This window comes from Hemicordylus capensis, chromosome 13 (genome assembly GCF_027244095.1).
Source record: "Hemicordylus capensis ecotype Gifberg chromosome 13, rHemCap1.1.pri, whole genome shotgun sequence".
NCBI classification, from domain to species: Eukaryota; Metazoa; Chordata; class Lepidosauria; order Squamata; family Cordylidae; genus Hemicordylus; species Hemicordylus capensis.
The window spans coordinates 8,588,391-8,609,553 of NC_069669.1; the positions used below are offsets into that span (position 1 = coordinate 8,588,391).

Below are 21,163 nucleotides of genomic sequence, written 5' to 3' on the forward strand. Positions count from 1 at the left end.
GAATGCCATGCAAACTATTTCCCTGAAGGAGATCATGTGGACGCTGATCTACCCATCGGGCTCACGGTCGCCATCTGTGAGAATAGCAAAGGACCCCCTGGCCTCCACAAGACGAATCCTCGTGTCAAGACTCCTCATGTCACAAAATGTTCTTACTTGAAATACGATGTTCCTGAACAACAAAGCTGACGCTCAATTCTGCCCCTTAGTCGTCCAAAGGAGATTGCTGAGGTTTCACATGTTTGAGGCTGGAATGCTAGACATGGTTGAGAACAAAAGATCAGTCCTGCTGGATCCGGCCCAAGAAGGCCCTTCTAGTCCAGCATCCTGTTTCCCAGAGTGACCCACCAGATGCCTCTGGGAAGCCCACAGGCAAGAGCTGAGGGTATGCCCTCTCTCCTGGGAGTTATTCACACATGGCTTCATGCCGGGTGATATCTGAAAAGCAAATCTGCTTTGCAGCAGATTCGCAGATGTTTTATGCGATTAAACACAGCTGGCCAGCAGGTGGCGCTGCAAAAAGTGTGTGAGGACCCAGCTTGGTGTGTGTACAGAGGATAAGATGGGGTTAGAAAGTAGCACAGAACATAGGAACATAGGAAACTGCCATATACTGAGTCAGACCATTGGTCTATCTAGCTCAGTATCGTCTTCACAGACTGGCAGCGGCTTCTCCAAGGTTGCAGGCAGGAATTTCCCTCAGCCCTATCTTGGAGAAGCCAGGGAGGGAACTTGGAACCTTCTGCTCTTCCCAGAGCGGCTTCATCCCCTGAAGCTTGCAGCAGCGTGTGTACGGGGAGTAAGATCATGCCTGGAACCCATGCATGGGCTTTGAACATCCCACAGTTCATTGCTGCCGGGAAAGTCCCAGCTGTACCAGGAGCTCACCGCCTCCAACATGGCCCTCTGTGCTTCCTGAAATCTCCCACATGAAGGAATTGGTCCTTTTATCAATCCTGAATCTGGAATGAATCCCCCGGCAAGGTTGAAGTTGTCAATGCCATCCAAGAAACCCTTTTGCTAGAGCTATTTATATCGCCAAATCTTAAGAGCGTTTATAGCCCTTTACTCTGTGCACGCACTGTCCTTGCTTTGAAAGGATGGTCTGATCTGTCTGGCACAACACGCAGCTTAGGGGGGCAGGCTTTTTGCTGAAGGTCAGGGGAAATCTGGTGCAATTTGCTTGATGTGAAGAGAAAGCTTGTCAGGTACCAGGGTATTTGCGACTGCCATTTTAGAGAAAAGGGGAGTTATTTTAAGAACATCCGTGCATGCATATCTTACCATTTGTGTGTAGCACACCTTAAACACAGCTTCCACAGTTCTCTGTATAAAATTGCAGCGTTCTGTTCCTCCCAGAGGGTAACAAAGGCTGGTGTCATGACACAGACCCACTCCTGGCAAGCTCACAACTATCGAAACTTCCCTTACAAATCAGTGGCTTCATTTTAGTTATAAATGCCTTGTTTCCCTCTCTGCCAGCAGTCTGGATGCACTGTGCATAGGAAGCTGCCTTATACAGGGCCAGACCCTTGGTCTACCAAACTCAAGACTGTCTACTCTGACTGGCAGCTGCTCTCCAGGGTGCCAGTCAAGCGAGTTCCCTCCCACCCCTTGTTACCTGGAGATGCCAGGGATGGAACTCAGGATAGAGGAGAGCTGGTCTGGTGGTAGCAAGCATGACTTGTCCCCTTAGCTAAGCAGGGTCTGCCCTGGCTGCATATGAACGGGAGACTTGATGTGTGAGCAGTGTAAGATATTCCCTTCAGGGGATGGGGCTGCTCTGGGAAAAGCAGAAGGTTCCAAGTTCCCTCCCTAGCAGCATCTCCAAGACAGGGCTGAGAGAGAGTCCGGCTTGCAACCTTGGAGAAGCCACTGCCAGTCTGGGTATACAATACTGAGCTAGATAGACCAAGGGTCTGACTCCGTATCAGGCAGCTTCCTATGTTCCTATGACCTTCTGCATGCAGAGAGGATGCTGAAATTAAGCTGCAGGCTTTTTCACGTTTGTTTGTAACCTTTTCTTTAAATAAATCCTTATAGTCCCTCAGTACTAAAGAACTGTCTCAAGACCTCTTGCTCTGCTGCTTTCTTACCAAACTGGTTTTGCTTTGCTATTTGGGGACTGAACTGCCATTCATCCCCTACAGCTTCTGCGAACCTTGCCCTCGCCTTCCAGGGAATTTGCTTCTGCTCTTTCTAGAGCAGGTGCCCGATCCTTAACCTTCAGCACCTCCTGCCCTCAGGCCCACCTCGCTGCCTAGTCCACCAGGTGAGTGCTGGTCATGGACCTGATGCTGACAGCCCACCTGAAGGGTTCAGCTGCAGGGCCTCCTGCTGGATCAGACCAAAGGTCCATCCAGCCCAGCATTTCCCCAAAGTAGCCAGCCAGATAGGAACATAGGAAGCTGCCATATACTGAGTCAGACCCTTGGTCCATCTAGCTCAGTACTGTCTTCATAGACTGGCAGCAGCTTCTCCAAGGTTGCAGGCAGGAGTCTCTCTCAGCCCTCTCTTGGAGATGCTGCCAGGGAGGGAACTCAGAACCTTCTGCTCTTCCCAGAGCAGCTTCATCCCCTGAGGGGAATCTCTTCCAGTGCTCACACATCAAGTTTCCCATTCATATGCAGCCAGGGCAGACCCTGCTTAGCTATGGGGACAAGTCATGCTTGCTACCACAAGACTAGCTAGAATAGACTAGCTAGATACAAATCAAATAAATAAATTATAAGAATAAATAGCTCTCCTCTGCTTTCCAGATGTTTCCAGTGAGCCCACAAGTAAGTGTAAAACCCCACTGGGTTCTGTGGGACTTACTCCCTGGTAAGTGTGCCTGGGATTAGAGCAGACCTGCACAATCTTGGACTTCCTGCAGTGGTTGGACTACAACTCCCATCATCCCCAGCCAATAGGCCATAGTGTCCAATAGGGATGATGGGAGTTGTAGGCCAACATCTGCAGGAGGGCTGACGTTGTGCAACCCTGGATTAGAGCTTTAGGGCAGACATTCTCCCCAGCTGTGGTTGGACTACAACTCCCATCATCCACACCCACAAAGGGGACCGCAATGGCTGTGGGCATCTAACCCCTTCCTGCCTTAGCTCCCTGGGACAGAATCCTCCTTTGCATCATCTCTCATTCATCAGGATCCCCGTTCTAGCACTGCAGAGCAAGCTGTCTTAACACAGAGGCGGCATTTAATTAAGAGGCCGTCTGAAGAGCCAACCCATCTGATAGTGCATGTTAAAAATAGCACAGATCAAAGAGCTGGCATGTTGGGCCCTGAAGCTGTGCCTTTTTGTTTGGTCTTGGGATTTTGCGATTTAATTAATGCATGTAAAAAGCAAATGTCAGTTTAGTGATATAACTAAATGTGCCAGCCCACTCTCCACAGCCTTTGGAAACTAAGTATGCAATCCTAAACTAATAAACCAGCCCAATTGAACACAGTGGGACTTACTTCTGAGTAAACATGAGCAAAACAGGCAGTCGGCCTTTGTATGTATTTCGGAAACTGCAGTTCGTTCAAGATGAGGCAGTCAGATTGGTCTCTGGGGTATCCCAGAGAGACCACATTATGCCTGTTCTCAAACAGTTCCACTGGCTGCTGATATATTTCCGGGTAAAGTACAAAGTGCTGGTTATTACCTTTAAAGCCCTGAATGGCTTAAGTCCGGGTTACCTGAGGGAACACCTTTCTCTACAGGATCCCCACCGCCCTCTCATTGAGATCATCAGGAGGGGTCCAGATGGAATAAGAATCTGACTCAGTATACGGCAGCTTCCTAAATTCATTCATTCATTCATTCATTTATTACATTTACATCCCGCTCTCCCTCCGAGGAGCTCAGAGCGGTATACATGCTTATCTTTATCCTCACAACAACTCTGTGAGGTAGGTTAGGCTGAAAGATACCTGACTGGCCCAGAGTCACCCAATGAGTTTCATGGTCCAGTGGGGATTCGAATTCAGGTCTTCCCAGTCCTAGTCCAACACTCTAACCACTACACTACACTGTATGCTGGTTCCTAAGGCCACCAACTGGAGGTTGGTGGGTTCTGATGATGCAATCACTGGGAGAAGGTGCTTGCTGGAAACCTCCAGTTCCTGGCTTACTGACTTCCCGGTAATCATAGGGATAGGATCACCATGTGTTTGGTGAACTTCCAATGCCGTCAGGAACATAGGAAGAGCCGCAGCCTGCTAACTGGGCAAAGAGGCACCTTTTAATGTGGTGATTTTCTAGATTTAGCCGCAGGGAGAATAACTGGCCCTCTCCACCCCCAGCACAGGACCTCCAGTGACTGTTGCTGGGGTCTACCTTGTGTTTCTTTTTAGATTGTGAGCCCTTTGGGGACAAGGATCCATCTTATTTATTTATTATTTCTCTGTGTAAACCACCCTGAGCCATTTTTGGAAGGGTGGTATAGAAATTGAATGATGATGATGATGATGATGATGATGATGATGATGATGCTGTGGCAGAAGAAGACCAAAATGATCCCAGTGGTAATTGGTGCCCTGGGTGCAGTTCCAAAAGACCTTGAAGAGCACCTCAACACTATAGGGGCCACAGAAATCACCATCAGCCAATTACAAAAAGCAGCTTTACTGGGAACAGCCTATATTCTGCGACGATATCTATAATAACAACAACAATACTGACCACAGAATCCAGCCATCCCAGGTCCTTGGGAAGGACTCGATGTCTGGATAAAACAAACCAGTCAATGACACCTGCCGGACTGTGTAAACAAGAAATAATAATAAATAAGCAAGGAGTGAGTGGGGTGTGTGTGCTCATGTGCATGAGTGCGCATGCTGCCATGGGGGCATTGCCACGAGTGGGGAGGCCGCCTGCTCATGCTCACTATGATCCCATCATCCTCAGCGGCAGCGGCCAATAGTCAGGGATGGTGGGAGCTGATTTGGGGCAGTCGTCCCCCTCCGTCACTTTCCCAGGGGTACGGAAAGACCCGTGTGCCCTGAGAGGAAGGCCAGAAAGGAGGCACCCAGGCCAGGGAGCTCTTGTCTTCAGCTCCTGAGAAGACCAACAGCCTGAGACAACAATGCTTTATTAATCTTCTGTAATTTGCTCCTTTTAACATTGTAAACCTCATTGGGTGCCTTTGTCAAGGCAGAAAGGCGGTATCAAAGTGTCGCAAATAATAATAAATAATAAACTATTATTATTATTATTATTATTATTATTATTAATCAATTATTATCAGCCGTCGAGCATCATGCAGCAGGGCTGAAGACGTGCCGCCCTGTTGTTGGCCAGGCTGCGTCTCCCCAGGGCATTCCCAGTGTGCCTGCTGGAACTGCCCGCAAGAAGCACAGCTGTGCTCGGCCACCCGTCTCGGGACTTACCAGGACCTCGGCGGCCCACACCACCTGGCCGATCCCCTGGAGGGAGCAGTTTGTCATCCGGAGTGCCACACACTCAGGGTTGCTATTGTGAGCAGTGGCAGATGGAGCTCTGAATGCACAGAGGAGGAGGCTCTGACAGACTCGGCAGTAAAAAAAAGAAGAAAATCCCATTTGTATGCAGAAGGCTCCTCTACTGGGTCACAGCAACTGTGAGCTCCTTTTAGATAGTCCATGCCGTCATAGCCCGATGTAAATAGCGGTCCTGTGCTGCATTTCAATAGAGAAACCTGGAGGTGGCATTTCCACCCTCCTGAGCTAGTTAGCTGGCACTCAGGGTGGAGCGAGATGCTTCAAGCAACACAACTCTCCCCATGCTCCTCTCAGGCGGGGAAAAGTACGGAAAATATTCGTTCATGGAATCCACAAGTCCCATCCCAACCTCTGCAAAACCGTGCTCCCCACAACCTGCTAAAAACAGACGCTTCCACCCTGAAAGGTGCTCTATAGGGCCGGGCTCCCTCTGACCCTCCTGTAAGCTGAGCTGTGCCACCAACCCTGTTCCTTCCTCCTTCCCTCCACGCAAGCTCCGTTGGGACACAATTCGTGATGTGCCAGCATCACACTGCAGGGCAGTTCCTGTGCCCGTCGCTTGGGCAGGAGAGATGCACCCTACCCAAGTCCGGGAGCTGTGCGCGCCCTCCTGGCTTGTGCTTGTGTGTGAGTGTCAAGCAAGAGGGGAGGTGGGGAGCTTGACCGCTTGCGAAGCGCCAGCTGGGCAGGGTGGCTTCTCCTCCTGAAGCTGGGGACAGGCTCTGGGGAGGGCTCGTGTTTCCTAGGTGGGGCTCAGGCACTAGAAGGGGCTCAGCAGCAAAAATCTAGAAATCTCTGATCATGCTGCTGTCTCTTCTCCCAGAACTAGCCAGGCTCAAGTTGAATGCAGTAGGTCATTAACGTCCACCCACAGATTTGCCCTCAGGGCCAGGCCAGCACTAGGGTTTGGGGTGCCCCAGGAAACATCCGCCAATGGTTTTGGCACCCCCCCACCCCCCACCTCCAGGGAGACGTGCAGAGCCCAACCCCTCTCCCCCCAGCCCATAACAGCTTCAACCGGAGCCATGTAGGCTGCTCATTTGCAAAGTCGGATGACCAGCAAATGTCATAGGAACATAGGAAGCTGCCATATACTGAGTCAGACCATTGGTCCATCTAGCTCAGGATTGTCTACACAGGTTGGCAGCGGCTTCTCCAGGGTTTCAGGCAGGAATCTCTCTCAGCCCTATCTCGGAGATGCTACCAGGGAGGGAACTTGGAACCTTCTGATGCTCTTCCCAGAGCGGCTTCATCCCTTGAGGGGAATTTCTTCCAATGCTCATGCATTTAGTTTCCCATCCAAATGCAAACCAAAGTAGACTACACTCAGCAAAGTGGGCAATTCATGCTTGCTACCACAAGACCAGCTCTCCTCCTGCAAGCAGCCAGCCTGCACTGCTGTGAGGATACAGCGGGTTTGCATTCCCAAGCTGTTACGGGAGCGAAATTCTAACACTTCGGAGATGAAAAGCTGCTGCTAATTTGGAAAGCCAGTCTGAGATAATCTTTTTTGGGAAATGACTGCCGAGGCAGGAAATTCATATTCAAGATTGGGAGCGCAGTTTATGAGACTAGCGGTTTCTTGGGGGCTGATTTGCCTTGAGCCGAAGAGACTGTGCATTTGTGGGGTGCGTGTGTGCAGAATGTGCAGGCCCTCTGGGGAGTAAGGTGCAGGATTCCACCTTACAGTCTTACACCACCATTTCAGGGGTGCGAATCAAGAGAAAGCAGAAGAAGAATTGGCAGTGTTATGTTCTGGCACTGTTTATGCTCCCCCCAAGAACTGGTGTCCTGGGTGACCGCCTATGTCTGCCTAGTGGACTGGGCTTCCTGCCCTCACATGTCAGGAGGATGACACTTATTGCCAGGAAAGGAGGAGGGAGAAGCAGGGGATCTGCTAAAATATAAACGTCCTTCAAAGCCAGCATGGTGTGGTATGTGTGGACCCAGTAGCTGGTGGGTCCTCCTTCGCTCACTTTTTCATGCAGATCCTTTCAGATTCTGCAGTGGGAAAGGAAAAGCCGTGCATTTCAGAGAGAGGAGAGAGAGAGCGCCGATTAGCACATAGATCAAGGAGTCTGCGGAAAAAATGAGTATGCGACCCAGAGGAAAATGAAAACAGGAAAGCTCTCGAGAGCTCTTCCCGATACTTTTGCGGTTTTCTGAAACATCTGTTATAATTCACCAGCAAAGCTGACAGCCTGGCAGCCCCACTGGGGTCTCTGAAGATTTGCTGATTTTTCCGCCTCTATAAAATTCCCACAGAATCAGACAGACTACCAGAGCAGCTCTGTTGCAGCTGTAGCAGAAAAGGATGCCATGTAGTCATGAAGCCCGAGAGATAGGCTTCTGCACAGGTTCTGCATCCCAGGAAGAAGCAATTCATCGAGGATCATATATATTAGCAGATTAGTGTGACACCTGACCTCAAAGCCGAGATCCATTGGTGCATCTGGAAGGAGGACCTCTCTCTTGGCTCTCGGAGCCCGACACATCCTAACAGATGAGGGCTTAATGGCTGTCAGCTGCGGCAGCATTTTTGCAGTCCCGTCGGAATGGTGTATTTATTTATGTGCTTGTCAGGTTAACAAAGACTCTCCTTGGGGATCTGTAAATAATCTGGTGCATAAACAGACATTTGAGCCTTGAGCACCCCTGGTTTTGCAAACATGAAGCCGGTCTGCATTGTGTAAGCAAAAAAACTGCGTGGCCCGAGTGGGGATCCTTTCTCTTCTAGAGCATCTGGTCAAGAGGGGCACTTTGAATCGTTTCCTCTTCCTCTTAATAGGGGCATAGGAAGCTGCCATATACTGAGTCAGACCATTGATCCATCTAGCCCAGTATTGTCTTCACAGACTGGCAGAGGCTTCTCCAAGGTTGAAGGCAGGAGTTTCTCTCAGCCCTGTTTTGGAGATGCTGCCAGGGAGGGAACTTGGAACCTTCTGCTCTTCCCAGAGTGGCTCCATCCCCTGAGGGGAGTATCTTACAGTGCTCACATGTGGTCTCCCATTCAAATGCAGCCAGGGTGGACCCTGCTTTGCTAAGGGGACAAGTCATGCTTGCTACTACAAGACCAGCTCTCCTCTCCTTCCTCCTCTTCCTCTTCTGAACAAGAAGTTCTCCAAGCGGCAAAGGTGTAGGAAGGTGGCCCCGGGACTGGATCTGAGGGTGGGCACTACACACACCCCCACTGCCACCACCAGGCACCACACCTCTCCCCTTCTGTTGCCATGTGTGCCTGCCACTACACTGCACTCCATTGCCTGCCACTGCATTGCCCTCCATTGCCTGCCACTGCATTGCCCTCCATTGCCTGCCACTACATTGTCCTCCATTGCCTGCCACTACATTGCCCTCCATTGCCTGCCACTACATTGCACCCCATTGCCTGCCATTACATTGCCCTCCATTGCCTGCCACTACCTTGCACCCCATTGCCTGCCATTACATTGCCCTCCATTGCCTGCCACTACCTTGCATCCCATTGCCTGCCACTACCTTGCACTATGCTGCACCTGCCATGCTCCGTCCACCCACACCAGCACGATAGAGGGGGCGCTGCCGGCACTGGGCATGGACATGCGGTGGTCCAGCTGGCAAGCACTTTCTTGGCCGGCCCAGCTGGTGCTTCTTTCCTTTCCCTTGGGATGGCTGCACTTGGCTGCTGAGAAGGAGGGCAGGCATGGTGGCTGGTGGGGGCAAAAAGGGCTTTTTATATGTGTTTTAATTGTTTTATGTTAACCGCCCGGAGACAAAAGTTTGGGTGGTATAGAATTTTAATTAATAAATAATAAATAAATATGTCTATCACACTGCATATCAATGGCAGTGGGTGCACCCACTAGACCAGGGCTGGTTAACTTCTGCCCTCCTACAGATGTTGGCCTACAACTCCCATAATCCCAGGCTATTGGCCACGGTGGCTGGGGATTATGGGAGCTGTAGTCCAAAAATGCCCACTTTGCTAACTCTGAAGTATGAGAAAAGTGCTTTTGCTCTCTTGAGCTTTTAATGGATGATGACAAACAAACAAACAAACAAACAAACAAACAAACAAACCACATCTCCTATAATTACCTCCCACATTAAAATCAGCCAATAATTTCTGGCCATTAACAAGTGATCAACATTTTAAAGAGAGAGAGAGAGAGCAAGCGAGCGAGAGAGAGAGCAACAGTTTATCTTATCATATTACAGAAGATGATTCAGACACAAGGATGATTGTATTGCCATATGAATTCTTTGTGAGTGATTATGAATAAACGCCGCTGATATTTATAACTTCCACGGCCTAGTTATAGGTAATCCACTCATACTATTTGAATATAATATTTGGATTTAATTAAAGCTATTATGTAATGTGATATAGATGTTCAACATTTGCTCTGAGCTGCAGCGGAACCATTTCGACTTTTCACAAGCGAATAGTGCTACCACAATCTTCTTTCAAGATGTTGCTTTCTTTGCTGCTGGTAGAGATGTGCACAAAGCGTTTGGGCAGGGGCGAGACTTTTAAGGATGAGTAAAGCAGGTCTTTAAAGCCTGTCCCTCCACCACACACCACACACCACCCACCACTGTTCCTGCTGCAGCCCTGCAACATTCAGAAGTCTGTGCACAGCTGCTGCGCTGACCCAGAAGCCTGTGCTGAGCCGGCATGCTTGGCGACCATGTGTGTCCCGGCAGCAGGAAAAATTGTGGGGTAGCAGAGAAGCAGGTTTTAAGGACCTGCTTTACTCGTCCTTAAAGGTCCTGCTCCCCACCCCACCAAAACGATTTAGCGGGCCGTGCCAAAGCCATTCAGTGCATCCCTACTGAACGCACCAAATCATTTTTTGCACTTCTCTATCATAGAACAAATCCAGAATTTTCACTCGAGGCACAAATGACCAGGCTCAAACTATCATACTTCGGACACATGATGTGAAGACCGAGCTCCCTGGAGAAGTCCATAATGCTGGGGAAAGTTGAAGGCAAGAGAAGACGAGGATGACCAGCAGCAAGGTGGATGGATTCAATCACGACAGCAATGAAGGCACCACTGAGAGACCTTCAAGGCCAAGTTGAAGACAGGTCATCCTGGAGAGAATCTATCTATGTGGTTGCGCGAAGAGTCAACACCGACCTGTCAATCAATCAATCAGGGAAGAAGTAGAGGTTCAAAGAAGAAAAATCTATAGTGTTTGTGTGTGTATAGGGGAGAAATAGCAGCCTGTTCAAATCTTCACATTAACGGAGAGCAGAAGGAGAGGTTAGACAGCAGAAGCAGAAGGTGAAGCAGAAGAAGCATTAGGTCAGACAGCAGAAGGAGAGAAGCAGCGGGGACCAGAATTCACAAAGGATACTACATCCCTGCGCGCGCGCGCACACACACACACACACACACACTTATAACACAAAGTTTCTCTGTGATGTGTGGAGGGGTTCTTTCCAAACTCGCACTTTGTGGCAGATTGATGCAATTCTGTGGAGGGAGTCCAGAAGGGGAGCGGGAGGGAGAGGGAGAAATTCCTGAGTTAAAGGCAAGATGTAACCTGCGCCTTTTGTGTCTGAGCTGATTCCATCGGCTGCATTCTTCTTCACGACAGAGAGAAAGCAATGATTTCTACTTTAAACTTCCCTGCCTCTTAAATGATCTGGCTGAAGGCAGTCACAAAGGCAAGTTTATTATAAGAATCAGCAAATCGTTGGGTCTGATTCAGTTAAGCGTTCTGTTGTTTGATCTGGCTGCTTGGCAACTTGTTATGCCGGTCTTCCGTAACCAGCTGTCAAACTAACAACAACAACAAAAAAGCTCTCCCACCTCCTCCTCTGTGACATGACTGGTTGGAGGGGAAAACCAGAGCAAGCATTGGGAACGCACAAAGGAGAAAGATTGCAGGGAGTGCGGGGAGGAGCCCACGGCTATGTGAACTGTCCATCTAATCTGTCGAATCAAACCACCTCGAATCAGCTGTGATTCAGTACATCAGTACATTCGAATCAGTACGTTCGCTCCTTGGATACTCCAAGGCGTAAAGCTATGTGTGAATAACTCCCAGAAGGATTTTTTTCCAGCATCTTCCTAGAATTACTTGACTGGCCACTGTAGGAAATAGGACAATGTCTGGTCCAATGGGACTTTTCTTAGATTTGTATAGTATTGCATGTTCAGAAATAGTATCAGGCCTTTCTTGGGTTACAAGTGTGACTCATCTCCTTCCCAAATCCTCCACACAAAGAGCTCACCTATGCAGGTGTCTCCTAGCTAGCTCACACCATGCCTAGAGATGCCAATATGTTTGGGATGAGCAGATGTGTGGCATGCAGGCAGCTGTTGACGACACCTTCATTTTCCGGCAGTCTTCCACAGAGAAGATTTATGATGATCTAAGGCATTCTGATTACTACAAATTTTCTTTCATGTTGCAAGGCAGAACCAGCAGGTATGCCCAAGAGTTGGCTTTGATTTTTGATAAAGGCTTAATAAACCAAGATTACTAGTTCAAGGGTGCCAGGAGCCAGCTCTGTGATCTGTGACAAATTGTGGAGTGACTCTGTGGAATCAGGGGCAGAACCAGACTGTGAAAGAACAAGTCTTCTATGCACAGGCGTTATCTTGGATTCCTCCCTCTTTTTAAACCCCCATATTCAGTCCATCTCAAAGTCTGGTCACTTCTTCCTTCACAAAATTGCAAAAATATGGCCTTTCCTCTCTAACCTCCTCTGTGGTAATTCTGCATCGTAGCTGCATCTTCCCTCTTCACCGCTCTCATTTAAAAAAACAACTTTATTTTGGGATTTTTACTATACAAAATAACCCAGCCATCAAACAAACAAAAGCAGTCATTGTCATCATTGAGTATATCAAGTGATATAAGTTAGCAGAAAGCTTTGCATATTTATGAGATTTGGCCAAGGTTTTGGATTACATTGCTACATTTAAAATAACATGCACCAGACCAAACCACTTAAAATCCATTCTCTGTTAATCTCTGTGACTTTTCCCTTTCTGGTCTTCTTGGTCCCCTCTGCATTCTGCTGACCCCTGCTGCTAACTAAGCAAAGGGTGCCTTTTATAGTGGTGACTCTTATATTTAGCAGGGAGAAAGCAACTGGCCCTATCTATCCCCAACACAGCATCCCTCCAGAGACTCGTTGCTGGTGTCTGTCTACCTTCTGTTTCATTTTAGATTGTTAGCCCTTTGGGGACAGGGAACCATTTTATTTCTTTTTCGATGTAAAGTGCCTTGATAACCATTTTTTTGTGTTTGTTTAAAAGCAGGATATAGATATTCATAATAATAATAATAATCAGGCAGAGGGCTTAAGAGAGAAGTGGGTTTTCTCTCATTTGCAGAGGGATATGGAGATGGTAAGGAACAGGGGGAGTCCTCCTGTTCAGAAAGGATTCCTCAGAAAGGATTCTTAGCTTCTCAGACTGAGCTGCTCAGACCTGCTAACTGAGCAAAGAGATACCTTTTAAAGTCGTGACTCTCTTATATTTAGCAGCGGGAGAGCAACTGGCCCTCTCCAACCCAACACAGCATTCTCTCCAGTGGCTGTATCTGTTGCTGGTATCTGTTTCTTTTTAGATTGTGAGCCCTTTGGGGACAGGGGACCATCTTATTGATGCGTGATTTGTTTTTCTACGTAAACTGCTTTAAGAACTTTGGTTGAAGAGCAGTATATAACTATTCATTGTAGAGGAAGAGGAAGGAGGAAGAGGGAGGAGGAGGAGAAGAAGGAGGAGGAGGAGGTGGAGGAGGAGGAGGAGGAGGCGGAGGAGGAGGAGGAGGAGGAGAAGAAATGGCAGTGGAAAAGAGATTTCTGGTGAACAGATCTGTGTGAGGCTGGGTGTCCTGCTTGCCAGAACGCTGGCAGCACTTGCCACTGGCAAGCTGGCAAGTGGATTTGTAGATGCCTGATAATAATACCGTCATTCTTGTATCTTGACATCATGATCCCATGATGCCCTTTTGGAATCCCTTCACTGGCTCCCTGGTGCTTTCCAGGTTAGCCACTCAACAGTAGCAAAATGCTTCCGTTCAGGCAAATCACATTCAAAATGTAAATAGCAAAGCACCCAGCAGGGGGAGCTGTCTCACGAAAACTAACCACCCAAAAAAAACAGCAACCTTTTTATGCCGGACATACAACGGTCTATCAATAAATCACAGCGATTAAATTCGAAACAAGGTATTGGAAATATGAACGGCCCCCTGCTGTCAATAGAGGGACTGCGGTGTCACAACACAGGACGTGCGGAAGCACACTTTAGAGATGCATCGTGACCCCATTGCAGAGTCTAATCTGGAAAGCGCCCCGACTGCCCCAAGATCCTGCACAATCCTTATATCCTTACCTTCCAAATGTGTCCCTTTTTTTCTTCTTCTTTGGCTGGCTTTCCCTGAAGACCAGGCTCACTTATCATTCACTGGCATACCTGTATTTAGAATGAATTTTAGAAAAAGCTACTGGGACTTGTGAGGTTTTTAAAAAAGAAAAAAAAAGATCAAACGAATTGCAAGAGAAGGCATTTACTCCCAAGGAAATTGGCCCCTTGTGGATGTTGTTTCTCCAAAACACAATCCATTTGCTTATCGGCTAAATGCACTGGTTTGGAAGGAAGTTCCATTGTAATCAATGGAATTTGCTTCTAAATAAGTGTACCTACTTTTTTGGAGGAAAATGCTGAACTGTCTAGCAGTCTTATCCTATGGTCTGCTGTGCAAGAAATAAAACTGAGATAGAAGAAAGTGCAAGAAAGTGCTTCCATCTGGGCGGTTTCACAATTCACAGTGCCTTGCATCCTGACTAAATGGCGCCTGTGTGTAGTCTTACTGAAATCAAGTCGTCCATTAGATGAATGGGAGGAGAGCTGGTCTTGTGGTAGCAAGCATGAATGGTCCCCTTTGCTAAGCAGGGTCCACCCTGGCTTGCATTTGAATGGGAGACTCCGTGTGTGAGCACAGGAAGAGATTTCCCTTAGGGGATGGGGCCTCTCTGGGAAGAGCACCTGCTCGCTTGCATCTTCCAGCTTCAGAGGCTCTTGCACCACACCCCGACTACTGTTGAGACCCCTCCCCGCTCCGGAGTGGCTGGTGCGTCCAGACACAGAATCTTCTTCCATTTTTTAACATGGTGAGCATGGTGGCCCCCTGCTCTGGCCCCACTTGGCAGTGGCCTGTATGCAGAGCACAGGTTTGTTCAATGAGAGACCCACCCCTGCTGGATTTCAGGCCAGGAAGCATTGATACTGACCATAGAAGATGTTGCATTTAAAACAGCGGGATTTTTAGAGCTCATATACTTTTCAGGGTCCCTGCCTGTGCCTGATAATTCTTTTCTTAACCAAACAGGCAAGGAAGGCATCTGTATCTTGCCATGTTTATGCTATTTCTGTCTGCTTCCTCTCTATAATAAGCCACTTTTATTTAATCAGAGTTCTGTCTGCCAGGTATCAATATTGCTCCTACGTTTTATGAAAATGTCTGGCTGAGATTGCATGGTGACATGCTTTTCTGAAAAAGGGTTCATGCCCAGATTAGCAAGGGAATTTAGAACCATGGCTGGGGGGGCAGAAATCTGAGTATTTCTAATGGTAACGGAAGCAGGCACGTTGCCACTTTTTCAATTCCTGTAGCCATAAGCAAAACCTCAAGTTGATATTATACATAACACCCACTGGCAAGAGAAGATCTCCTACTAAAAGGCGATACCTTTTACAAAACTCTTAACTATGATAGCATTTGAAACATGCAAAACACATCGGTAACAGAATCAGAATTTTTTGACTTCTGATTCTGTTACCAATGTATTTGTACATTTCAGACATGAATCATAATCTATAATCTATAATATTTAAGAGTTTTGTAAAAAAAAATATGGCCTTATAGTAGGAGATGTTGTCTTGCCAGTGGGTATTATGTAGAATATCAACTTGAAGTTTTGCTTGTGGCTACAGTAATTGAAAAAAATAGTAACATGCCTACAGACACTTCCCTGACAGAAGCCAAAATATCTTCAGATAATTTACTCAGGAATAATTCTGCTGAAATCCATCAAAGCCATTTTCTTCCCAGTTTTGGTTTCAAAGATCAAGAACCCAGAGAATCATATTTGGAGGAAAAATGCTCTGAGTCTGACAGGGCTCGCATTGCATTGGATCCGATTATCAGTTTGAGATGATGCACAGCCCTGTTTCAGATGGGTAGCCTACGGTTGCCAGTTCCTCAGGACTGGCCTAGAGTCCCCTGGAATCAGTATCAATCTCTTGAAAGCAATCCCGAGATTTTTATGGCTTGCTCTTGTGCAAAATATTGGAATCAAATATTGGGAGGAAAAAACCCATCAGAAATTGCTGCAGTCAGTGTCTGTTCTGGCTGCAGATCTCTATGGTTGTGGTGTCAGAAGGCAGGCAGGGTGGTGTCTGACTGGGTTGAAGAAGCACATGAATTCTGACGACCAGGGAATCAATCAAGGCAGGAGTTCGAAGATGGGTAGAAAAGCTGGGTTATCCTGGGCTGGAGGGAACTGCATGGGTTCTGATGATCATACAAATCAGGGTAGCTGGCCTCCCATCCTAACCCAATTTTAATGGGCCATGTAAACCATTTAAAAAGTATCACAGTAGCCTGCGAGACAAGGTTTTTTTTAAAAAGCAGTTGAATGTTTATGTGTTTCAAATGGCATCTAATGTTGCCACTGCAAAATATATCTCTGATTGTTCCCGAAAATAAGTAGTTCCAAATACTGTTTTCATGCTCCCGGTCTCCAGATAGTTCCCACTCTGATTACATTACACATGCTGCAATATTATAGAGGAATCATGAATCAATGTTGTCTCATAATATTGCCTGGTTGTCATTTTAAGTGTGCCTTTTAGGATTTATGCTAAGCGACAGCAACCTGAATTTTATCAATGAGTGGCAGGAAGAAATAAGAACTGTTGCCATGGTCTCTGGGTTGCTTAGCATCCAGATTTGCAGCTCTGGGTTCTTGATCTTTTGCAACCAAAATTTGGAAGAAAATGGCTTTGATGGACTTCAGTAGAACTACTGGTGAGTATATTATCTGAAGATGTTTTGGCTTCTGTCAGACAAGTGTCTGCAGACATCATTGGAGCAAAGACTGCAAGATCATAGTTGTAAGTGATAGTTTATTGTTATGGAAATATATTGAGGCTGTTTTTGTTGGGGGGTTGTAATTTTTATCCCCCAGTTAATTAGCAGAGCACTAAAGAAGCTACCCACTCCAGCTACAGAGAAGTTGCAGAGTTTAGTTGTTGCAGCTATTTAGAGAAGACACATGGGGATTCTTGTGGAACTAAATACTAAGTATTTATTGGTGAAGTACACTTTGGATAGGAAAGACCTAACCCTAATCTATAGAACTACATAATGGATAGGTAGGGAGAGAGAGACAGAGAGAGATGTTTCCATCTGCTCTCTAAGAAGAAAGGAAGGGATTCTGACTCAGCGCAGGAAATACCTGAAGAGTCATATCAGGGGTCATAGAGTAGAGACAGGTAGAACAGTTAGAGGGACCCTTATGCACTATCTCTACTCCCAATGCCCCTAGTGGTCATTAGGGTAGTTGGTGCAAAAGGTCAATGCCCTGGAAGTCCATCTCAGGCTGGTTTAGGCAGCATATGAGAACTGCGGGGATCATGCCTGATCTAGCGCTGCTGCCTAGTGCCGCCTAGACCCGCTGTTTACCCTGGCTGTTAGCCGAGGTTAAGGGAGTGAGTGCTCCCTTACCCCAGGTTAACTGCTTGTGTGTTCGCTGGGGCTATGTTTAGCCCCAGTGGACACAGAGATGGGCGCCTAGCTCACCCATTCCTTGGGGGATCCCCCAATGCACAGAGCAAGGCTGCTCATGTGGGGGTGCGGAGTGCGCTCCCACCACCAATCTCTCGATCGTCTGCAAGGAAGGTAAGCTTTTTTGGAGCCTTCCCCGCCATCCACCCCTGCTCACCCACTCTCGGCGATCGTGAGAATCACCCCACCCTTGCATAGGTATTTGCAACATCTGCAGGAGGGCCAAAGTTGAGCAGCCCTGGTCTACACAGACTGGCAGCAGCTTCTCCAAAGTTGCAGGCAGGAGAGTCTCTCAGCCCTATCTTGGGGGTGCCAGGGAGGGTCCCTGGGACCTTCTGCATGCAAGCGGGCAGATGCTCTTCCACGGAGCCATCCCACAAGGGGAATATCTGGCAGTGCTCACACATGTAGTCTCCCATCCAAATGCAAACCAAGGTGGACCCTGCTCAGCAAAGGGGACAATCCATGCTCACTACCAGAAGTGCACCTAGGTGATTCTGGGGCCTGGACGTAAAGGCATTTGATGTCCCCCAAGTTAAGCACCATTCCCCTTCACATACACACACCATGACACGTGCAGCATTTTAAATACGTGGGTTCTTGAGGGCACAAACAGCAGCTGAACTCACAAGCACGTAAGAATATACAACAGGTATTTTCATACAAACATGCATGAGCAGAATCATGGCAACATTTTCCCGTGCCACATATTCCTTTCCCCACTCCCCCCTCTGTCTCTGAAACAGAGCTCATGCCCGGGTGCCTGTGCGGGCCAGGAGAGCAGAGCAACGTGGCAACCACACCACCCAGGACAGACTAAAGAGGACTTGGGGGGCCCAGGGGGTGTGGAGGCCTAAACTTTGGCCTGGAGGTCCAGGGGTAAAGAGCGCCTCTGCTCACTACCACAAGACCAGCTCTCCTTAAGTGCTTAAAGTGTTGGCATAATCAGTTGCCGTTCTCACAGTCCAGTCCAAAGAGGAACACAGGAAGCTGCCAATGAGTCAGACCCTTGGTCCATCTAGCTCAGTATTGTCTACGCTGACCAGCAGTAGCTCCCCAAGGTTTCAGGCAGGAATCTTGCCCAGCCCAGCCTGGAGATGCCAGCTGGGACCTTCTGCATGCATGCAAGGCAGATGCCCTGTCGCTCAGCTACAGACCCATCTCCTGGGGAGAGGAACAATGGAACAAAGGAAGCTGCCATATACTGGAGTCAGACCATTGGTCCATCTTGGTCAGTATTGTCTACCCAGACTGGCAGTGGCTTCTCCGAGGCGGCAGGCAGGAGTCTCTCTCAGCCCTATCTTGGAGATGCTGCCAGGGAGGGAACTCGGAACCTAGATGCTCTTCCCAGAGCGGCTCCATCCCCTGAGGGGAATCTCTTCCAATACTCACACATCAAGTCTCCCATTCATATGCAGCCAGGGCAGATCCTGCTTAGCTAAGGGGACAAGTCATGCTTGCTACCACGGGACAGCTGTAGTCCAACATCTGGGGAGCCAGTGTTGGGAACCCTGATATAAGGGAATAGCTGCCATTCACTCCTATGGAGAAAAGCAAAGCACTTCCTTGCTTACTATTTACTACATGTTTATCCCACCCTTCCTCCAAGGCAGGCCTGCTCAACTTTGGCCCTCCTGCAGATGCTGGCCTACAATTCCCATAATCCCTAGCTATTGGCCACTGTGGCTGGGAATTATGGGAGTTCTAGTTCAAAAACAGCTGGAGGCCGGGGGCCTAAGTTGAGCAGGCGTGCTCCAAGGGGATCAGAGCAGCATCAGCCATAATCGGTAAAAAGCACTTCTGCACACCGCCGCCACCTGTGCTTCTAAGGACAGCATCGGGTCCAGAAGCACCTCCAAGCCGTGGACTTTGTCTTTCGGAGGGAGTGTGACTCCGTCCAAGACCAGATTTACCTCATTACTCAGATGATCATTTCTAGCAACCCAGAGCACTTCTGTTTTATCTGGATTTAAGTTTCAGCTTGTTTGCCCCCACCCAGTCCAGAACAGCCTCCAAGCCCGAGTTCAGAGCATCCACTGCCTCCCTGGTGACTACTGATTTAAAAAAATAGGTAGAGCTGGGTGTCAACAGCATATTGATGGCACCACGGATGACCTCTCCCAGAGGTTGCATGTCAATGTTAAACAGCATAGGGGACAGAAATCTATTTTATTTTATTTTCCATTCTTTTCCATTTATTTTCCATTTATTTATTTACCAAATATCTCATCATATTCATATATGTAAAGTTCTGATATGGTTTCTGTACATTAAGGATCTGTTCCTAAGCAGGTTTCCTAGCGAAGAGCTACACGGAGGTTTCTAATAAAACTAATAAATGTCAAGAGCAGCCAGGTGTATTTAATAGCAACGTGATCTCATGTTCCAAGACTCTCACTTGAACATAATTGCCATGCAGAATGCAACTCCGTCTCAGGTGATATACAGTAGAAGTTGGCCCTCTGCTGGATGATTTTAGGATCGTAGCCCAACGAACAAGACACTGGTCACTTGCTGGATTTCATGACGCTTCCATCCCACACAGTACCACCCCAATGTATTAGTATTAGTATTAATTAGGAGATTAAGCCTGGGAAAGTCCTATGTGTGAGTGCTGTAAGCTATTCGCCTTAGGGGATGGGGCTGCAATTCAGTGGTAGAGCAGCAGAAGGCCCCAGGTTCAACCCCTGGCAGCATCTCCGAGTAGGGCTGGGAGAGACCCCTGCCTGAATCCTTGGATAGCTGCTGCCAGTCAGGTAGACAATACTAAGCTAGATAGATGAATGGTCTGACTCAGATTAAGGCAGCTTCCTATATTCCAGTGTGTAACAGATATTCAGTCAAGCACAGATTTTGCAACCATTCTGCTCATCACTGTGTCATAGAAGTTCATATAAAATATGAAAACCTGTTCATTTTATAGTAAGTTCTATTCATTAACGATCCCTATCAGTGTTCTCTCTAAGGTGTGCACACGTGCGCACGCTCACAAGTTTTTTTTTAATGTCCGCTCAGTTAATTTTAGATCCTGCTCAGGTTGAATCAGGAAGGCCCCATTCTGAATGCACATGCGCACATACTGTTTTGATACTGTATCTTGCACTGGGAGTTATCTTGCACTGGGTGCACCAGATTAACTGAACACCTGGAACCCTCCAGATTCTTCATTGTACTTCCTTAAAATCTTGAGATGAACATTTGGATATGAAACACTCCAAATTGGATGAAGAATTTACCAACCTATAGGGTTTCTCCTGCTTGTATGGACTGTTTCACAATCACAAGGCTGTTTGTGGCCTTTAGACAGTGTAGGTTTGATCTCAGCCAGTGGAAATATGCAATGCAGTTTTCATTTGTTTCTGCACCAGACGTTGGTTTGAGGCAGGGAGGAGAGCTGGTCTTGTGGTAGCAAGCATGAATTGCCCCCTTGGCTACGCAGGGTCTGCCCTAGTTTGCATTGGAATGGGAGACTACATATGAGCACTGCAAGATATTCCCCTTAGTGGAGAGGGCCGCTCTGGGAAGAGCACCTGCATGCAGAAGGTTCCTTCCAGATTCCCTCCCTGGCATCTCCAGGTAGGGCTGAGATTGCTGCCTGCAACCTTGGAGAAGCTGCTGCCAGTCTGTGAAGACAATATTGAGCTAGATGGACCAAGGCTCTGACTTGCGATATGGCAGCTTCCTATGTTCCTAAATAAATGCATTAAATACTCTAGGGGGATGCAATGCCAACCCTTCAGGAGTCTCTAGGAATTTACCTCCAAGGGACTCTTGGAAACAACCCTGGGTATTTTAATGACTTGGTACTCTGGAAAACGAGAGGGAACAGGAGAGAGAGCCCTAGTAGCCTCCAACATCTTCCGCTTAGCAACCATTGCAAAGCCCGGGCTGCAGTTGC

General features: G+C 47.8%; 1 long non-coding RNA gene across 1 annotated transcript; it reads right to left on the bottom strand.

Annotated features, from left to right (window-relative positions):
* Positions 1 to 9,629: 9,629 nt before the first annotated feature.
* LOC128336572 (uncharacterized) lies at positions 9,630 to 21,138 on the bottom strand. The gene is made up of 3 exons (XR_008312006.1): positions 21,024 to 21,138; positions 13,809 to 13,889; positions 9,630 to 10,589 (listed from the first exon to the last, which is right to left on the bottom strand). It is a non-coding gene; the product is annotated as an uncharacterized LOC128336572 (long non-coding RNA).
* Between the last annotated feature and the right edge of the window lie 25 nt (positions 21,139 to 21,163).